The 18,367-nt window shown below is 44.8% G+C and overlaps 1 pseudogene; it reads right to left on the reverse strand.

Annotated features, from left to right (window-relative positions):
• Positions 1 to 9,801: 9,801 nt before the first annotated feature.
• LOC117310767 (protein-L-isoaspartate O-methyltransferase domain-containing protein 2 pseudogene) lies at positions 9,802 to 13,456 on the reverse strand (annotated as a pseudogene).
• Positions 13,457 to 18,367: the final 4,911 nt, after the last annotated feature.

The raw sequence follows: 18,367 nt of genomic DNA on the forward strand, positions 1-18,367 counted from the left end.
CTGCTTTTATGCAGCACCCCAACTCACCTTCCCCCTTAAGCAGGCATAAGTTGGTTTTCTAAACTTGAGACCCTGTTCTGTTTTGTAATTCAGTTCATGTGTAGCCAAGTTCACATTCCGTGTATTAGTGATACCTTATGATGTTTCTTTTTCTGTGTGACTTATTTCACTTAGAATCATCGTGCCTCAATCCACTCATTATGCTGGTACGGGCCTGGTGACATAGATTTCATTGCTGAGTGGTATTCTGTTGTACAGAAGTACCGCAACTTCTTTATCCATTATTTGCTCTCTGGGATATTTAACTTGTGCCGTAGAAGAGATTCCTGTAAAAAGAGCCGTCCCAAATTTTGGGGTTGCTGTGTCTTTTTGATATTAATTTCCCTAAGCTATAGGACCATAAGTGGAAGTGCCCTAGGCTCTGTTGCTTTGTTTTTTAGATGTTTCAGGAAACACCATACACTTCTCCCGAGTGTCTGTTGGCAATTTACATCCCGCCCATCAGCATAACAAGGCTCCCAGTTCTCCATGGCCTGTCCTGCCTTTCTGGATTTTACACTTTATTCTGATGGCCCTTTTGACCGGGGGGAAGTGAGACTTCATTGTAGTGCAGATTTCCTTTGCAAGCTTGCTTGGTTGGCCAAAAAGGGCGTATGCGTTTTTTCCTGAATATATTCAGGAAAAAACGCATATGCCCTTTTGGCCAAGTGCATCATTGTGGACGTTCTGCCTCTTTTCCTATGCTTTCAATGCAATTCCAGTCTACCTCCTGAAATCGGTATCCTGCAATTCTGCCCCGCTTTCAAGTCCTCTTGGCAGCCTTACTTCAGTCTATTTTTGGACGATAGCTGTCATTTATAACTCTGCAGGTTTGTGAATTACAGAGACCCTGAGCTCCTTTCTTCAACTCGCTTTCTTTTGAGCTGGCCGCAACACCGCAGGATGGCTTCAGGCCCTAATCTGGTTCCGGCACGGCACGCTGAGCCTTTGGTTATTTCCTCTTCCTGGTGGGAAATGAGAGTTAAATTTGCCCGTCCAGACACCTCCAGCTAGTCTCTCATTGGTTCTCCCTATTCCTGTTCATCTTCCGCAGAAATTGCAAACTGGGCCAAACAGGAGGTTAAAGGCGCTGACTCTCCAAGTTGGGAGAGTGTTAGTAAAGGGTCTGGAATGTTGCACCCGAGTACCAGGGGAGGAAAACTGAGACATATTTGAACACGTCTCCCGTTCACACGGTTGATCATACTCGGGGTTCCACATGCATGTTTTAGCTGAAGGAAGAATACCTTAAACCTGGAGAGTTGAGACCCGTGGAATGGGTACCATGCAATATGACTTCAAAGGGTCTTCATTTGCTCACCGAACCTCTCCAATCCTATCACTGCTGCGTTTATGCCCCTGTACACATGCTTGATTCTCTTTCGGAGACATAGCAATCCATAGGTTTTAAGATACTTACTAGTCAGGTACATTCTTAGGCGTTTAATATGGGGTGTTGAGTCCATTTCGTTGAGCAAGGAGTAGCTCTTGTCTATTCCATATTTGGCTTAAGGAACTTTATCTGTGCTCATTTCAATCTCTGGTTTTATGCAGCACCCCAACTCACCTTTCCCCTTAAGCAAGCATAAGTTGGTTTTCTAAATTTGAGACCCTGTTCTGTTCTGTAATTCAGTTCCTGTGTAGCCAAGTTTACATTCCGTGTATTAGTGATATCTTATGATGTTTCTTTTTCTGTGTGACTTATTTCAGTTAGAATCATCATACCTGAATCCACTCATTGTGCTGCTAAGGGCCTGATGACATAGATTTCATTGCTGAGTGATATTGCTTTGTAAGTAAATACCACAACTTCTTTATCCATTTTTCACTTTCTGCGATGTTGAACTTGTACTGTAAACGAGGTTCTTGTAAACAGAGCCGTTCCAAACTTTGGGGTGGCTGTGTCTTTTTGATTTTAATTTCCCTAAGCTATAGGACCATAAGTGGAAGTGCCCTAGGCTCTGTTGCTTTGTTTTTTAGATGTTTCAGGAAACACCATACACTTCTCCCGAGTGGTTGTTGGCAATTTACATCCCGCCCATCAGCATAACAAGGCTCCCAGTTCTCCATGGCCTGTCCTGCCTTTCTGGATTTTACACTTTTTTCAGATGGCCCTTTTGACCAGGGGGGAAGTGAGACTTCATTGTAGTGCAGATTTCCTTTGCAAGCTTGCTTGGTTGGCCAAAAAGGGCGTATGCGTTTTTTCCTGAATATATTCAGGAAAAAACGCATACGCCCTTTTTGGCCAAGTGCATCATTGTGGACGTTCTGCCTCTTTTCCTATGCTTTCAATGCAATTCCAGTCTACCTCCTGAAATCGGTTTCCTGCAATTCTGCCCCGCTTTCAAGTCCTCTTGGCAGCCTTACTTCAGTCTATTTTTGGACGATAGCTGTCATTTATAACTCTGCAGGTTTGTGAATTACAGTGCCCCTGAGCTCCTTTCTTCAACTCGCTTTCTTGTGAGCTGGCCGCAACACCGCAGGATGGCTTCAGGCCCTAATCTGGTTCCGGCACGGCACGCTGAGCCTTTGGTTAATTCCTCTTCCTGGTGGGAAATGAGAGTTAAATTTGCCCGTCCAGACACCTCCAGCTAGTCTCTCATTGGTTCTCGCTATTCCTGTTCATCTTCCGCAGAAATTGCAAACTGGGCCAAACAGGAGGTTAAAGGGACTGACTCTCCAAGTCGGGAGAGTGTTAGTAAAGCGTCTGGAATGTTGCACCCGAGTACCAGGGGAGGAAAACTGAGACATATTTGAACACGTCTCCCGTTCACATGGTTGATCATACTCTAGGTTCCACATGCATGTTTTAGCTGAAGGAAGAATACCTTAAACCTGGAGAGTTGAGACCCGTGGAATGGGTACCATGCAATATGACTTCAAAGGGTCTTCATTTGCTCACCGAACCTCTCCAATCCTATCACTGCTGCGTTTATGCCCCTGTACACATGCTTGATTCTCTTTCGGAGACATAGCAATCCATAGGTTTTAAGATACTTACTAGTCAGGTACATTCTTAGGCGTTTAATATGGGGTGTTGAGTCCATTTCGTTGAGCAAGGAGTAGCTCTTGTCTATTCCATATTTGGCTTAAGGAACTTTATCTGTGCTCATTTCAATCTCTGGTTTTATGCAGCACCCCAACTCACCTTTCCCCTTAAGCAAGCATAAGTTGGTTTTCTAAATTTGAGACCCTGTTCTGTTCTGTAATTCAGTTCCTGTGTAGCCAAGTTTACATTCCGTGTATTACTGATATCTTATGATGTTTCTTTTTCTGTGTGACTTATTTCAGTTAGAATCATCATACCTGAATCCACTCATTGATGCTGCTAAGGGCCTGATGACATAGATTTCATTGCTGAGTGATACTGCATTGTACGTAAGTACCACAAGTTCTTTATCCATTTTTCACTTTCTGCGAAGTTGAACTTGTACTGTAAACGAGGTTCTTGTAAACAGAGCCGTTCCAAACTTTGGGGTGGCTGTGTCTTTTTGATTTTAATTTCCCTAAGCTATAGGACCATAAGTGGAAGTGCCCTAGGCTCTGTTGCTTTGTTTTTTAGATGTTTCAGGAAACACCATACACTTCTCCCGAGTGGTCTGTTGGCAATTTACATCCCGCCCATCAGCATAACAAGGCTCCCAGTTCTCCATGGCCTGTCCTGCCTTTCTGGATTTTACACTTTTTTCAGATGGCCCTTTTGACCGGGGGGAAGTGAGACTTCATTGTAGTGCAGATTTCCTTTGCAAGCTTGCTTGGTTGGCCAAAAAGGGCGTATGCGTTTTTTCCTGAATATATTCAGGAAAAAACGCATACGCCCTTTTTGGCCAAGTGCATCATTGTGGACGTTCTGCCTCTTTTCCTATGCTTTCAATGCAATTCCAGTCTACCTCCTGAAATCGGTTTCCTGCAATTCTGCCCCGCTTTCAAGTCCTCTTGGCAGCCTTACTTCAGTCTATTTTTGGACGATAGCTGTCATTTATAACTCTGCAGGTTTGTGAATTACAGTGCCCCTGAGCTCCTTTCTTCAACTCGCTTTCTTGTGACCTGGCCGCAACACCGCAGGATGGCTTCAGGCCCTAATCTGGTTCCGGCACGGCACGCTGAGCCTTTGGTTAATTTCCTCTTCCTGGTGGGAAATGAGAGTTAAATTTGCCCGTCCAGACACCTCCAGCTAGTCCTCTCATTGGTTCTCGCTATTCCTGTTCATCTTCCGCAGAAATTGCAAACTGGGCCAAACAGGAGGTTAAAAGCGACTGACTCTCCAAGTCGGGAGAGTGTTAGTAAAGCGTCTGGAATGTTGCACCCGAGTACCAGGGTACGAAAACTGAGACATATTTGAACACGTCTCCCGATCACATGGTTGATCATACTCTAGGGACACATGCATGTTTTAGCTGAAGGAAGAATACCTTAAACCTGGGTAGTTGAAACCCGTGGAATGGGTACCATGCAATATGACTTCAAAGGGTCTTCATTTGCTCACCGAACCTCTCCAATCCTATCACTGCTGCGTTTATGCCCCTGTACACATGCTTGATTCTCTTTCGGAGACATAGCAATCCATAGGTTTTAAGATACTTACTAGTCAGGTACATTCTTAGGCGTTTAATATGCGGTGTTGAGTCCATTTCGTTGAGCAAGGAGTAGCTCTTGTCTATTCCATATTTGGCTTAAGGAACTTTATCTGTGCTCATTTCAATCTCTGGTTTTATGCAGCACCCCAACTCACCTTTCCCCTTAAGCAAGCATAAGTTGGTTTTCTAAATTTGAGACCCTGTTCTGTTCTGTAATTCAGTTCCTGTGTAGCCAAGTTTACATTCCGTGTATTACTGATATCTTATGATGTTTCTTTTTCTGTGTGACTTATTTCAGTTAGAATCATCATACCTGAATCCACTCATTGTGCTGCTAAGGGCCTGATGACATAGATTTCATTGCTGAGTGATATTGCTTTGTAAGTAAGTACCACAACTTCTTTATCCATTTTTCACTTTCTGCGATGTTGAACTTGTACTGTAAACGAGGTTCTTGTAAACAGAGCGTTCCAAACTTTGGGGTGGCTGTGTCTTTTTGATTTTAATTTCCCTAAGCTATAGGACCATAAGTGGAAGTGCCCTAGGCTCTGTTGCTTTGTTTTTTAGATGTTTCAGGAAACACCATACACTTCTCCCGAGTGTCTGTTGGCAATTTACATCCCGCCCATCAGCATAACAAGGCTCCCAGTTCTCCATGGCCTGTCCTGCCTTTCTGGATTTTACACTTTTTTCAGATGGCCCTTTTGACCGGGGGGAAGTGAGACTTCATTGTAGTGCAGATTTCCTTTGCAAGCTTGCTTGGTTGGCCAAAAAGGGCGTATGCGTTTTTTCCTGAATATATTCAGGAAAAAACGCATACGCCCTTTTTGGCCAAGTGCATCATTGTGGACGTTCTGCCTCTTTTCCTATGCTTTCAATGCAATTCCAGTCTACCTCCTGAAATCGGTTTCCTGCAATTCTGCCCCGCTTTCAAGTCCTCTTGGCAGCCTTACTTCAGTCTATTTTTGGACGATAGCTGTCATTTATAACTCTGCAGGTTTGTGAATTACAGTGCCCCTGAGCTCCTTTCTTCAACTCGCTTTCTTGTGAGCTGGCCGCAACACCGCAGGATGGCTTCAGGCCCTAATCTGGTTCCGGCACGGCACGCTGAGCCTTTGGTTATTTCCTCTTCCTGGTGGGAAATGAGAGTTAAATTTGCCCATCCAGACACCTCCAGCTAGTCTCTCATTGGTTCTCGCTATTCCTGTTCATCTTCCACAGAAATTGCAAACTGGGCCAAACAGGAGGTTAAAGGGACTGACTCTCCAAGTGGGGAGAGTGTTAGTAAAGCGTCTGGAATGTTGCACCCGAGTACCAGGGTACGAAAACTGAGACATATTTGAACACGTCTCCCGATCACATGGTTGATCATACTCTAGGTTCAACATGCATGTTTTAGCTGAAGGAAGAATACCTTAAACCTGGGTAGTTGAAACCCGTGGAATGGGTACCATGCAATATGACTTCAAAGGGTCTTCATTTGCTCACCGAACCTCTCCAATCCTATCACTGCTGCGTTTATGCCCCTGTACACATGCTTGATTCTCTTTCGGAGACATAGCAATCCATAGGTTTTAAGATACTTACTAGTCAGGTACATTCTTAGGCGTTTAATATGCGGTGTTGAGTCCATTTCGTTGAGCAAGGAGTAGCTCTTGTCTATTCCATATTTGGCTTAAGGAACTTTATCTGTGCTCATTTCAATCTCTGGTTTTATGCAGCACCCCAACTCACCTTTCCCCTTAAGCAAGCATAAGTTGGTTTTCTAAATTTGAGACCCTGTTCTGTTCTGTAATTCAGTTCCTGTGTAGCCAAGTTTACATTCCGTGTATTACTGATATCTTATGATGTTTCTTTTTCTGTGTGACTTATTTCAGTTAGAATCATCATACCTGAATCCACTCATTGTGCTGCTAAGGGCCTGATGACATAGATTTCATTGCTGAGTGATATTGCTTTGTAAGTAAATACCACAACTTCTTTATCCATTTTTCACTTTCTGCGATGTTGAACTTGTACTGTAAACGAGGTTCTTGTAAACAGAGGCGTCCCAAACTTTGGGGTGGCTGTGTCTTTTTGATTTTAATTTCCCTAAGCTATAGGACCATAAGTGGCAGTGCCCTAGGCTCTGTTGCTTTGTTTTTTAGATGTTTCAGGAAACACCATACACTTCTCCCGAGTGTCTGTTGGCAATTTACATCCCGCCCATCAGCATAACAAGGCTCCCAGTTCTCCATGGCCTGTCCTGCCTTTCTGGATTTTACACTTTTTTCAGATGGCCCTTTTGACCGGGGGGAAGTGAGACTTCATTGTAGTGCAGATTTCCTTTGCAAGCTTGCTTGGTTGGCCAAAAAGGGCGTATGCGTTTTTTCCTGAATATATTCAGGAAAAAACGCATACGCCCTTTTTGGCCAAGTGCATCATTGTGGACGTTCTGCCTCTTTTCCTATGCTTTCAATGCAATTCCAGTCTACCTCCTGAAATCGGTTTCCTGCAATTCTGCCCCGCTTTCAAGTCCTCTTGGCAGCCTTACTTCAGTCTATTTTTGGACGATAGCTGTCATTTATAACTCTGCAGGTTTGTGAATTACAGTGCCCCTGAGCTCCTTTCTTCAACTCGCTTTCTTGTGACCTGGCCGCAACACCGCAGGATGGCTTCAGGCCCTAATCTGGTTCCGGCACGGCACGCTGAGCCTTTGGTTATTTCCTCTTCCTGGTGGGAAATGAGAGTTAAATTTGCCCATCCAGACACCTCCAGCTAGTCTCTCATTGGTTCTCGCTATTCCTGTTCATCTTCCACAGAAATTGCAAACTGGGCCAAACAGGAGGTTAAAGGGACTGACTCTCCAAGTGGGGAGAGTGTTAGTAAAGCGTCTGGAATGTTGCACCCGAGTACCAGGGTACGAAAACTGAGACATATTTGAACACGTCTCCCGATCACATGGTTGATCATACTCTAGGTTCCACATGCATGTTTTAGCTGAAGGAAGAATACCTTAAACCTGGGTAGTTGAAACCCGTGGAATGGGTACCATGCAATATGACTTCAAAGGGTCTTCATTTGCTCACGAACCTCTCCAATCCTATCACTGCTGCGTTTATGCCCCTGTACACATGCTTGATTCTCTTTCGGAGACATAGCAATCCATAGGTTTTAAGATACTTACTAGTCAGGTACATTCTTAGGCGTTTAATATGCGGTGTTGAGTCCATTTCGTTGAGCAAGGAGTAGCTCTTGTCTATTCCATATTTGGCTTAAGGAACTTTATCTGTGCTCATTTCAATCTCTGGTTTTATGCAGCACCCCAACTCACCTTTCCCCTTAAGCAAGCATAAGTTGGTTTTCTAAATTTGAGACCCTGTTCTGTTCTGTAATTCAGTTCCTGTGTAGCCAAGTTTACATTCCGTGTATTACTGATATCTTATGATGTTTCTTTTTCTGTGTGACTTATTTCAGTTAGAATCATCATACCTGAATCCACTCATTGTGCTGCTAAGGGCCTGATGACACAGATTTCATTGCTGAGTGATATTGCTTTGTAAGTAAATACCACAACTTCTTTATCCATTTTTCACTTTCTGCGATGTTGAACTTGTACTGTAAACGAGGTTCTTGTAAACAGAGCCGTTCCAAACTTTGGGGTGGCTGTGTCTTTTTGATTTTAATTTCCCTAAGCTATAGGACCATAAGTGGAAGTGCCCTAGGTTCTGTTGCTTTGTTTTTTAGATGTTTCAGGAAACACCATACACTTCTCCCGAGTGGTTGTTGGCAATTTACATCCCGCCCATCAGCATAACAAGGCTCCCAGTTCTCCATGGCCTGTCCTGCCTTTCTGGATTTTACACTTTTTTCAGATGGCCCTTTTGACCGGGGGGAAGTGAGACTTCATTGTAGTGCAGATTTCCTTTGCAAGCTTGCTTGGTTGGCCAAAAAGGGCGTATGCGTTTTTTCCTGAATATATTCAGGAAAAAACGCATACGCCCTTTTTGGCCAAGTGCATCATTGTGGACGTTCTGCCTCTTTTCCTATGCTTTCAATGCAATTCCAGTCTACCTCCTGAAATCGGTTTCCTGCAATTCTGCCCCGCTTTCAAGTCCTCTTGGCAGCCTTACTTCAGTCTATTTTTGGACGATAGCTGTCATTTATAACTCTGCAGGTTTGTGAATTACAGTGCCCCTGAGCTCCTTTCTTCAACTCGCTTTCTTGTGAGCTGGCCGCAACACCGCAGGATGGCTTCAGGCCCTAATCTGGTTCCGGCACGGCACGCTGAGCCTTTGGTTAATTCCTCTTCCTGGTGGGAAATGAGAGTTAAATTTGCCCGTCCAGACACCTCCAGCTAGTCTCTCATTGGTTCTCGCTATTCCTGTTCATCTTCCGCAGAAATTGCAAACTGGGCCAAACAGGAGGTTAAAGGGACTGACTCTCCAAGTCGGGAGAGTGTTAGTAAAGCGTCTGGAATGTTGCACCCGAGTACCAGGGTACGAAAACTGAGACATATTTGAACACGTCTCCCGATCACATGGTTGATCATACTCTAGGTTCCACATGCATGTTTTAGCTGAAGGAAGAATACCTTAAACCTGGGTAGTTGAAACCCGTGGAATGGGTACCATGCAATATGACTTCAAAGGGTCTTCATTTGCTCACCGAACCTCTCCAATCCTATCACTGCTGCGTTTATGCCCCTGTACACATGCTTGATTCTCTTTCGGAGACATAGCAATCCATAGGTTTTAAGATACTTACTAGTCAGGTACATTCTTAGGCGTTTAATATGCGGTGTTGAGTCCATTTCGTTGAGCAAGGAGTAGCTCTTGTCTATTCCATATTTGGCTTAAGGAACTTTATCTGTGCTCATTTCAATCTGGTTTTATGCAGCACCCCAACTCACCTTTCCCCTTAAGCAAGCATAAGTTGGTTTTCTAAATTTGAGACCCTGTTCTGTTCTGTAATTCAGTTCCTGTGTAGCCAAGTTTACATTCCGTGTATTACTGATATCTTTTTTTTGTTTTTTTTTGCCGTAACTACCTTTATTGGTATCGCTTGTGTATCAGTTCATCAAAACCTTTGTTTCATATTTCTCGCCTTAATCCCCTGAAAGTTCCAGATGGGCAAAAATACTTTTAAATACGCAGCTGGCTTCTGTCTTATGTGCTTAATATTATACATTTGTTGCTTGTTTTGCACATGTCTATGGCTGCACTACTTGCAAGACGAAAGTCACATATAAAAATACAGACTAATCGAAACACAAAAGTCAGCCATTGTCTAGAATGTGGTTTACAATACAGAGCTTGCAGACAACACAGACTATATATATAAGTCATCTGTCTGAAAACAGAAAGTAGTGTCTCAGACTGACTCCGGAGAAAGGTGCTGACACACAGGGAAACTCACTGATGATTCTCCTTTATGTTTATTAGATAGATCAATACCAAATTATTTCACATATATTATATTCAATATCTATATATATATATCTTGTAACCAAATTCTGGTTTAAAAGTCACAAACCAACATGTAAATACAAAATGTTAGGAAAGGTTTAACATACATAGGGGAAAACATGTCTTATGCCTCGCAAAGACTTTCTACAATCTAGCATAAAGGCAAATGTGGTTGAAAAAAAAGGAAATCCATATACAATTACAGAAAAACATTTAGTCAAGCCACCTAATATAAAATATTTCAGATATCATGTCCAAAAACGTCCACGTGTTGCAGAGGTCTCTACAAATCAATTAGAATGACGTCAACAAGATCTGCAAACCGAAGTCTTAGCAAGTAAACGTGACTCATGCTTTTCTCTCTGAGACAATGAGGCTTGACGTTCAGTTAAAGGCAGGTAAACACGACTATGAAGAAACCCTTCTTTACAACAGCTTAACGGTACCCATTTAGGGCAATATACCCGCTTTCCCAGCTATGTGTGCACGCAGTGTTCTGTGATAAAATGACTCAGTTACTTTAAAAAAGCATAAATGGCAAAACAAAATAACCAGAACTCCGCGAAGCTGGTAAAACCACAAAGACACTGAAATCCAGCAACTCCTGAGAGGCTGAGAGATCAAATGAATCATAAAATCTGGATGACTCTGATTTGGGGTTTAACTTTGGTTAAAACTGAAAAGTCTGAAAAGAACCAATGTTTTGGAAGAAGCAGTGTCACTTGTAAACATTCTGCCACCTAACTAAAAGGACGGCCTCTTCTTCTAGACCCACGACTTAATAAGACAGGAAGCTCTCAACACACAGCGCTGGAGAAGATGGATTCCACAAGTCAAACTTGAGTGAAACTGTTCTAATGCAATGTACCAAACACGCGTTTGTTCTTAGGAAAAATTACAAAACTAACAAATATTTTTCTCCAGAATTATAAAAGATAAAATCTATGAATCAGTACTGTTATGTGATTACAGAACAATAGCCAACTGAAAAAAAAAACAAAACACCAACCCACAGGCCGTCTACACCGTCCCCAATCCATTTCCTGCAGCCAGTACTTCCCACCTGCTCTGAGGACTGAGCCTTAGACACCGTTGACTGTATTTAAAGTTGAGTCAACAGTACTCTCTGTCTCTGGGGCAAAAGTAATGCAGCTCATTACTTACACACAACACTTGTTTCATTCTTCAGGACTTTCTTTGACGGGATTACTCAATGTTGGTTACTTTAAAGGTAACAAAAGGTGTCAGAAAAAAATGCCTTGGAATTCTTTTGCAATTCCACAAAGACACCTGGCAATCTGATACGTTCATTCCTCTCCCCATCACAATTTTTGTTTTTTAAAATTACAATTGACAACTCACGTAAGATGTAATTAATTTACTTAAAATAAGAGAGGGCTTTTCAATCAAGTATCCACGTTCCAAATAACTAAAACATTTAGTTAAATCTTTTAAATTAATCTTTTAATAAATCTTTAATTACTCGGTGCCAGTAATTAAGAGGTTGATTCCGTAAAATTCAAACTTGCACATAGGCGTGTCCCACTCAGAAAAGATTTCATACACTTAGCAACTTGTGCTTTTTGTCTCACCTTTTATAAGAAACACAGATTAATTTCAACTTCAGTTTTCCTTTCTGATGCAGACACGTGTACCTTGTGTAAGAAACGGTCTCCAGGCCACCTCCACGTGTAGACCTCAGCATTTCCTGAGAGTGTGAAGTCAACCCCTCCTCCAGGAGACTCTCGCCCTTTTGAGACATTCCCCCTTGCACCTTATGTTTGTCAGACTATGTTTACAGAAATCAGATGACTGGATGAAAACTCTACAGGACAGTCAAGGACAGACGAGAAGACGAGATGCAGAGTGGGAGCCCCTTCCTCCTCCAGTGCACCTGCTGCGGGCAGCCCTCCAGGAAGGCTTGGCCTCCTCCCCTGGACCACAGACTTACTTTTCTCTGTAATAAAGCAGGTAGTACTTCAGGGGATCTGGCAGAGGGAGGCTCAGGACCTTCTCACGCAGGAAGTTCACCGGGGGCTCGGGCTTGGTGTCCGGCGGGGTTGTCACCTCTTCTTCTTGCCGCTCGTCTTCCAGGTCTCCGCAGCTGGTGTCATCAGAGGGGTTGGAGAGCCGACTGGCAAACACCTCTTTGTCCAAAAAGACAATCGTTTCCATTCGGCGGCGGCGAACTCTCCTCCGTTTAAACCTGGGAGTGTTCTTCAGTCCGTTCCCGTTTTTGTTCACAGCTTCCTGGTGGATGACCTTCTTAATGGTGCCCCGGATGGCAATGCGCGCCAGGTCCTGGAGGCTGCGAACCGCCAGGGGTGTGGACAAGTCGTGATTCTCCTGACTCCGACTGGCAGGGCTGGACGAGTGGAGCAAAAGACACAGCCAGAATCTTTTTGGTTTCCCAGGCGGAAGGACCCGTCCGAGTTATCTTAGTCAACTTCTCTTCCAGCGGCATGACCAGGACGCCCCCGACTTTGAGGAGGCTCTTCATGTACCCCTCGTGCTGCTTCTGCACGCCTGCCCCGCAGTACACCCGGTCATACTGAGAGCAGCCTGGAGAGATCTCCAGGCAATTGCCGGTGACGAAGGAGGGCTCGCAGAAGTCAAACTTGTCGAAGCTGTCACTCGTCCTGATGAAAAAGTCCAGCTTCTGCTTCGCATACTCTGTCACATCTGAATGGAGTTCCACCCCGTGGTTCACACCAAAAGGACCGAGGATGAGCCCCACCATGGAGCTGAGGTAGCCGGTGCCGCTGCCCAGGTTCAGGAAGGAAAGGCCAGGCTGCAGGTCCAGGGCCTCCATCACCTCCGAATAGATGCACGGAGCAGAGAGGTGGATGTTCCCGTGCTTCCACGCCAGGTCCTTGTACGCGTTCTCCTTAAACTCCTCGAGGTAATAGTCGGCGCGGTCAACAGCTCGGAAGGCCTGCTCCACCAGCTCGGAGCGGATGTACTGCGCCGCCTTCAGATGGTCTATCAGCTCGTCGTTGTCTTCACCAGCACTCACCGCGCCTCCCATCTTCGGGACCGCGCTTACAGAAAGCTGCCGCTGGAGAGACCTCGGGAACCCCCGGAACGCTGGAGGGCGGACCCCCGGGGAGGGGGGAGGGGCGACGGGAGACGCCTGGGACGCGGAGGGGTGTTTATGCTTGGGGGTGGGGAACGAGAGGACAGCGGAAGAGGACAGGAAGACGGGGAGAGGAGAATGCGGCCCTGGGGGAGGGTCCGGGAGCCCGGGACCACGGGAAGGGGAGGGGTGGAGAGGAGGGAGAGAGGGGGAGGGGGCCGAGGGGCCGCACCGCCCCCATACCCCGCTGCAGGCCGGGCCGAGGGCGGCGGCGGCGGCGGCGGTGGCTCAGTACCTCCTGGCTCGGCGGGCCCGAGGAATCGGCCGCTGGGCCGCACCTGCAGCTCTTCCGGCGCCCCTCGCCAGTCCGCCTCCCACTACGCAGCCCCGACCTCCGCCCTACTGATATCTTATGATGTTTCTTTTTCTGTGTGACTTATTTCAGTTAGAATCATCATACCTGAATCCACTCATTGTGCTGCTAAGGGCCTGATGACACAGATTTCATTGCTGAGTGATATTGCTTTGTAAGTAAATACCACAACTTTTTTATCCATTTTTCACTTTCTGCGATGTTGAACTTGTACTGTAAACGAGGTTCTTGTAAACAGAGCCGTTCCAAACTTTGGGGTGGCTGTGTCTTTTTGATTTTAAATTCCCTAAGCTATAGGACCATAAGTGGAAGTGCCCTAGGCTCTGTTGCTTTGTTTTTTAGATGTTTCAGGAAACACCATACACTTCTCCCGAGTGGTTGTTGGCAATTTACATCCCGCCCTTCAGCATAACAAGGCTCCCAGTTCTCCATGGCCTGTCCTGCCTTTCTGGATTTTACACTTTTTTCAGATGGCCCTTTTGACCGGGGGGAAGTGAGACTTCATTGTAGTGCAGATTTCCTTTGCAAGCTTGCTTGGTTGGCCAAAAAGGGCGTATGCGTTTTTTCCTGAATATATTCAGGAAAAAACGCATACGCCCTTTTTGGCCAAGTGCATCATTGTGGACGTTCTGCCTCTTTTCCTATGCTTTCAATGCAATTCCAGTCTACCTCCTGAAATCGGTTTCCTGCAATTCTGCCCCGCTTTCAAGTCCTCTTGGCAGCCTTACTTCAGTCTATTTTTGGACGATTGCTGTCATTTATAACTCTGCAGGTTTGTGAATTACAGTGCCCCTGAGCTCCTTTCTTCAACTCGCTTTCTTGTGACCTGGCCGCAACACCGCAGGATGGCTTCAGGCCCTAATCTGGTTCCGGCCCGGCACTGCTGAGCCTTTGGTTAATTCCTCTTCCTGGTGGGAAATGAGAGTTAAATTTGCCCGTCCAGACACCTCCAGCTAGCCTCTCATTGGTTCTCGCTATTCCTGTTCATCTTCCGCAGAAATTGCAAACTGGGCCAAACAGGAGGTTAAAGGGACTGACTCTCCAAGTGGGGAGAGTGTTAGTAAAGCGTCTGGAATGTTGCACCCGAGTACCAGGGGAGGAAAACTGAGACATATTTGAACACGTCTCCCGTTCACATGGTTGATCATACTTGGGTTCCACATGCATGTTTTAGCTGAAGGAAGAATACCTTAAACCTGGGTAGTTGAAACCCGTGTAATGGGTACCATGCAATATGACTTCAAAGGGTCTTCATTTGCTCACCGAACCTCTCCAATCCTATCACTGCTGCGTTTATGCCCCTGTACACATGCTTGATTCTCTTTCGGAGACATAGCAATCCATAGGTTTTAAGATACTTACTAGTCAGGTACATTCTTAGGCGTTTAATATGCGGTGTTGAGTCCATTTCGTTGAGCAAGGAGTAGCTCTTGTCTATTCCATATTTGGCTTAAGGAACTTTATCTGTGCTCATTTCAATCTCTGGTTTTATGCAGCACCCCAACTCACCTTTACCCTTAAGCAAGCATAAGTTGGTTTTCTAAATTTGAGACCCTGTTCTGTTCTGTAATTCAGTTCCTGTGTAGCCAAGTTTCCATTCCGTGTATTACTGATATCTTATGATGTTTCTTTTTCTGTGTGACTTATTTCAGTTAGAATCATCATACCTGAATCCACTCATTGTGCTGCTAAGGGCCTGATGACATAGATTTCATTGCTGAGTGATATTGCTTTGTAAGTGAATACCACAACTTCTTTATCCATTTTTCACTTTCTGCGATGTTGAACTTGTACTGTAAACGAGGTTCTTGTAAACAGAGCCGTTCCAAACTTTGGGGTGGCTGTGTCTTTTTGATTTTAATTTCCCTAAGCTATAGGACCATAAGTGGAAGTGCCCTAGGCTCTGTTGCTTTGTTTTTTAGATGTTTCAGGAAACACCATACACTTCTCCCGAGTGTCTGTTGGCAATTTACATCCCGCCCATCAGCATAACAAGGCTCCCAGTTCTCCATGGCCTGTCCTGCCTTTCTGGATTTTACACTTTTTTCAGATGGCCCTTTTGACCGGGGGGAAGTGAGACTTCATTGTAGTGCAGATTTCCTTTGCAAGCTTGCTTGGTTGGCCAAAAAGGGCGTATGCGTTTTTTCCTGAATATATTCAGGAAAAAACGCATACGCCCTTTTTGGCCAAGTGCATCATTGTGGACGTTCTGCCTCTTTTCCTATGCTTTCAATGCAATTCCAGTCTACCTCCTGAAATCGGTTTCCTGCAATTCTGCCCCGCTTTCAAGTCCTCTTGGCAGCCTTACTTCAGTCTATTTTTGGACGATAGCTGTCATTTATAACTCTGCAGGTTTGTGAATTACAGTGCCCCTGAGCTCCTTTCTTCAACTCGCTTTCTTGTGACCTGGCCGCAACACCGCAGGATGGCTTCAGGCCCTAATCTGGTTCCGGCACGGCACGCTGAGCCTTTGGTTATTCCTCTTCCTGGTGGGAAATGAGAGTTAAATTTGCCCGTCCAGACACCTCCAGCTAGCCTCTCATTGGTTCTCGCTATTCCTGTTCATCTTCCGCAGAAATTGCAAACTGGGCCAAACAGGAGGTTAAAGGGACTGACTCTCCAAGTGGGGAGAGTGTTAGTAAAGCGTCTGGAATGTTGCACCCGAGTACCAGGGGAGGAAAACTGAGACATATTTGAACACGTCTCCCGATCACATGGTTGATCATACTCTAGGTTCCACATGCATGTTTTAGCTGAAGGAAGAATACCTTAAACCTGGGTAGTTGAAACCCGTGGAATGGGTACCATGCAATATGACTTCAAAGGGTCTTCATTTGCTCACCGAACCTCTCCAATCCTATCACTGCTGCGTTTATGCCCCTGTACACATGCTTGATTCTCTTTCGGAGACATAGCAATCCATAGGTTTTAAGATACTTACTAGTCAGGTACATTCTTAGGCGTTTAATATGCGGTGTTGAGTCCATTTCGTTGAGCAAGGAGTAGCTCTTGTCTATTCCATATTTGGCTTAAGGAACTTTATCTGTGCTCATTTCAATCTCTGGTTTTATGCAGCACCCCAACTCACCTTTACCCTTAAGCAAGCATAAGTTGGTTTTCTAAATTTGAGACCCTGTTCTGTTCTGTAATTCAGTTCCTGTGTAGCCAAGTTTACATTCCGTGTATTACTGATATCTTATGATGTTTCTTTTTCTGTGTGACTTATTTCAGTTAGAATCATCATACCTGAATCCACTCATTGTGCTGCTAAGGGCCTGATGACATAGATTTCATTGCTGAGTGATATTGCTTTGTAAGTAAATACCACAACTTCTTTATCCATTTTTCACTTTCTGCGATGTTGAACTTGTACTGTAAACGAGGTTCTTGTAAACAGAGCCGTTCCAAACTTTGGGGTGGCTGTGTCTTTTTGATTTTAATTTCCCTAAGCTATAGGACCATAAGTGGAAGTGCCCTAGGCTCTGTTGCTTTGTTTTTTAGATGTTTCAGGAAACACCATACACTTCTCCCGAGTGGTTGTTGGCAATTTACATCCCGCCCATCAGCATAACAAGGCTCCCAGTTCTCCATGGCCTGTCCTGCCTTTCTGGATTTTACACTTTTTTCAGATGGCCCTTTTGACCGGGGGGAAGTGAGACTTCATTGTAGTGCAGATTTCCTTTGCAAGCTTGCTTGGTTGGCCAAAAAGGGCGTATGCGTTTTTTCCTGAATATATTCAGGAAAAAACGCATACGCCCTTTTTGGCCAAGTGCATCATTGTGGACGTTCTGCCTCTTTTCCTATGCTTTCAATGCAATTCCAGTCTACCTCCTGAAATCGGTTTCCTGCAATTCTGCCCCGCTTTCAAGTCCTCTTGGCAGCCTTACTTCAGTCTATTTTTGGACGATAGCTGTCATTTATAACTCTGCAGGTTTGTGAATTACAGTGCCCCTGAGCTCCTTTCTTCAACTCGCTTTCTTGTGACCTGGCCGCAACACCGCAGGATGGCTTCAGGCCCTAATCTGGTTCCGGCCCGGCACGCTGAGCCTTTGGTTATTTCCTCTTCCTGGTGGGAAATGAGAGTTAAATTTGCCCGTCCAGACACCTCCAGCTAGCCTCTCATTGGTTCTCGCTATTCCTGTTCATCTTCCGCAGAAATTGCAAACTGGGCCAAACAGGAGGTTTAAGGGACTGACTCTCCAAGTGGGGAGAGTGTTAGTAAAGCGTCTGGAATGTTGCACCCGAGTACCAGGGGAGGAAAACTGAGACATATTTGAACACGTCTCCCGATCACATGGTTGATCATACTCTAGGTTCCACATGCATGTTTTAGCTGAAGGAAGAATACCTTAAACCTGGGTAGTTGAAACCCGTGGAATGGGTACCATGCAATATGACTTCAAAGGGTCTTCATTTGCTCACCGAACCTCTCCAATCCTATCACTGCTGCGTTTATGCCCCTGTACACATGCTTGATTCTCTTTCGGAGACATAGCAATCCATAGGTTTTAAGATACTTACTAGTCAGGTACATTCTTAGGCGTTTAATATGCGGTGTTGAGTCCATTTCGTTGAGCAAGGAGTAGCTCTTGTCTATTCCATATTTGGCTTAAGGAACTTTATCTGTGCTCATTTCAATCTCTGGTTTTATGCAGCACCCCAACTCACCTTTACCCTTAAGCAAGCATAAGTTGGTTTTCTAAATTTGAGACCCTGTTCTGTTCTGTAATTCAGTTCCTGTGTAGCCAAGTTTACATTCCGTGTATTACTGATATCTTATGATGTTTCTTTTTCTGTGTGACTTATTTCAGTTAGAATCATCATACCTGAATCCACTCATTGTGCTGCTAAGGGC

Source organism: Tursiops truncatus, unplaced genomic scaffold, assembly GCF_011762595.2.
Source record: "Tursiops truncatus isolate mTurTru1 unplaced genomic scaffold, mTurTru1.mat.Y mat_scaffold_139_arrow_ctg1, whole genome shotgun sequence".
Taxonomy (NCBI): Eukaryota; Metazoa; Chordata; class Mammalia; order Artiodactyla; family Delphinidae; genus Tursiops; species Tursiops truncatus.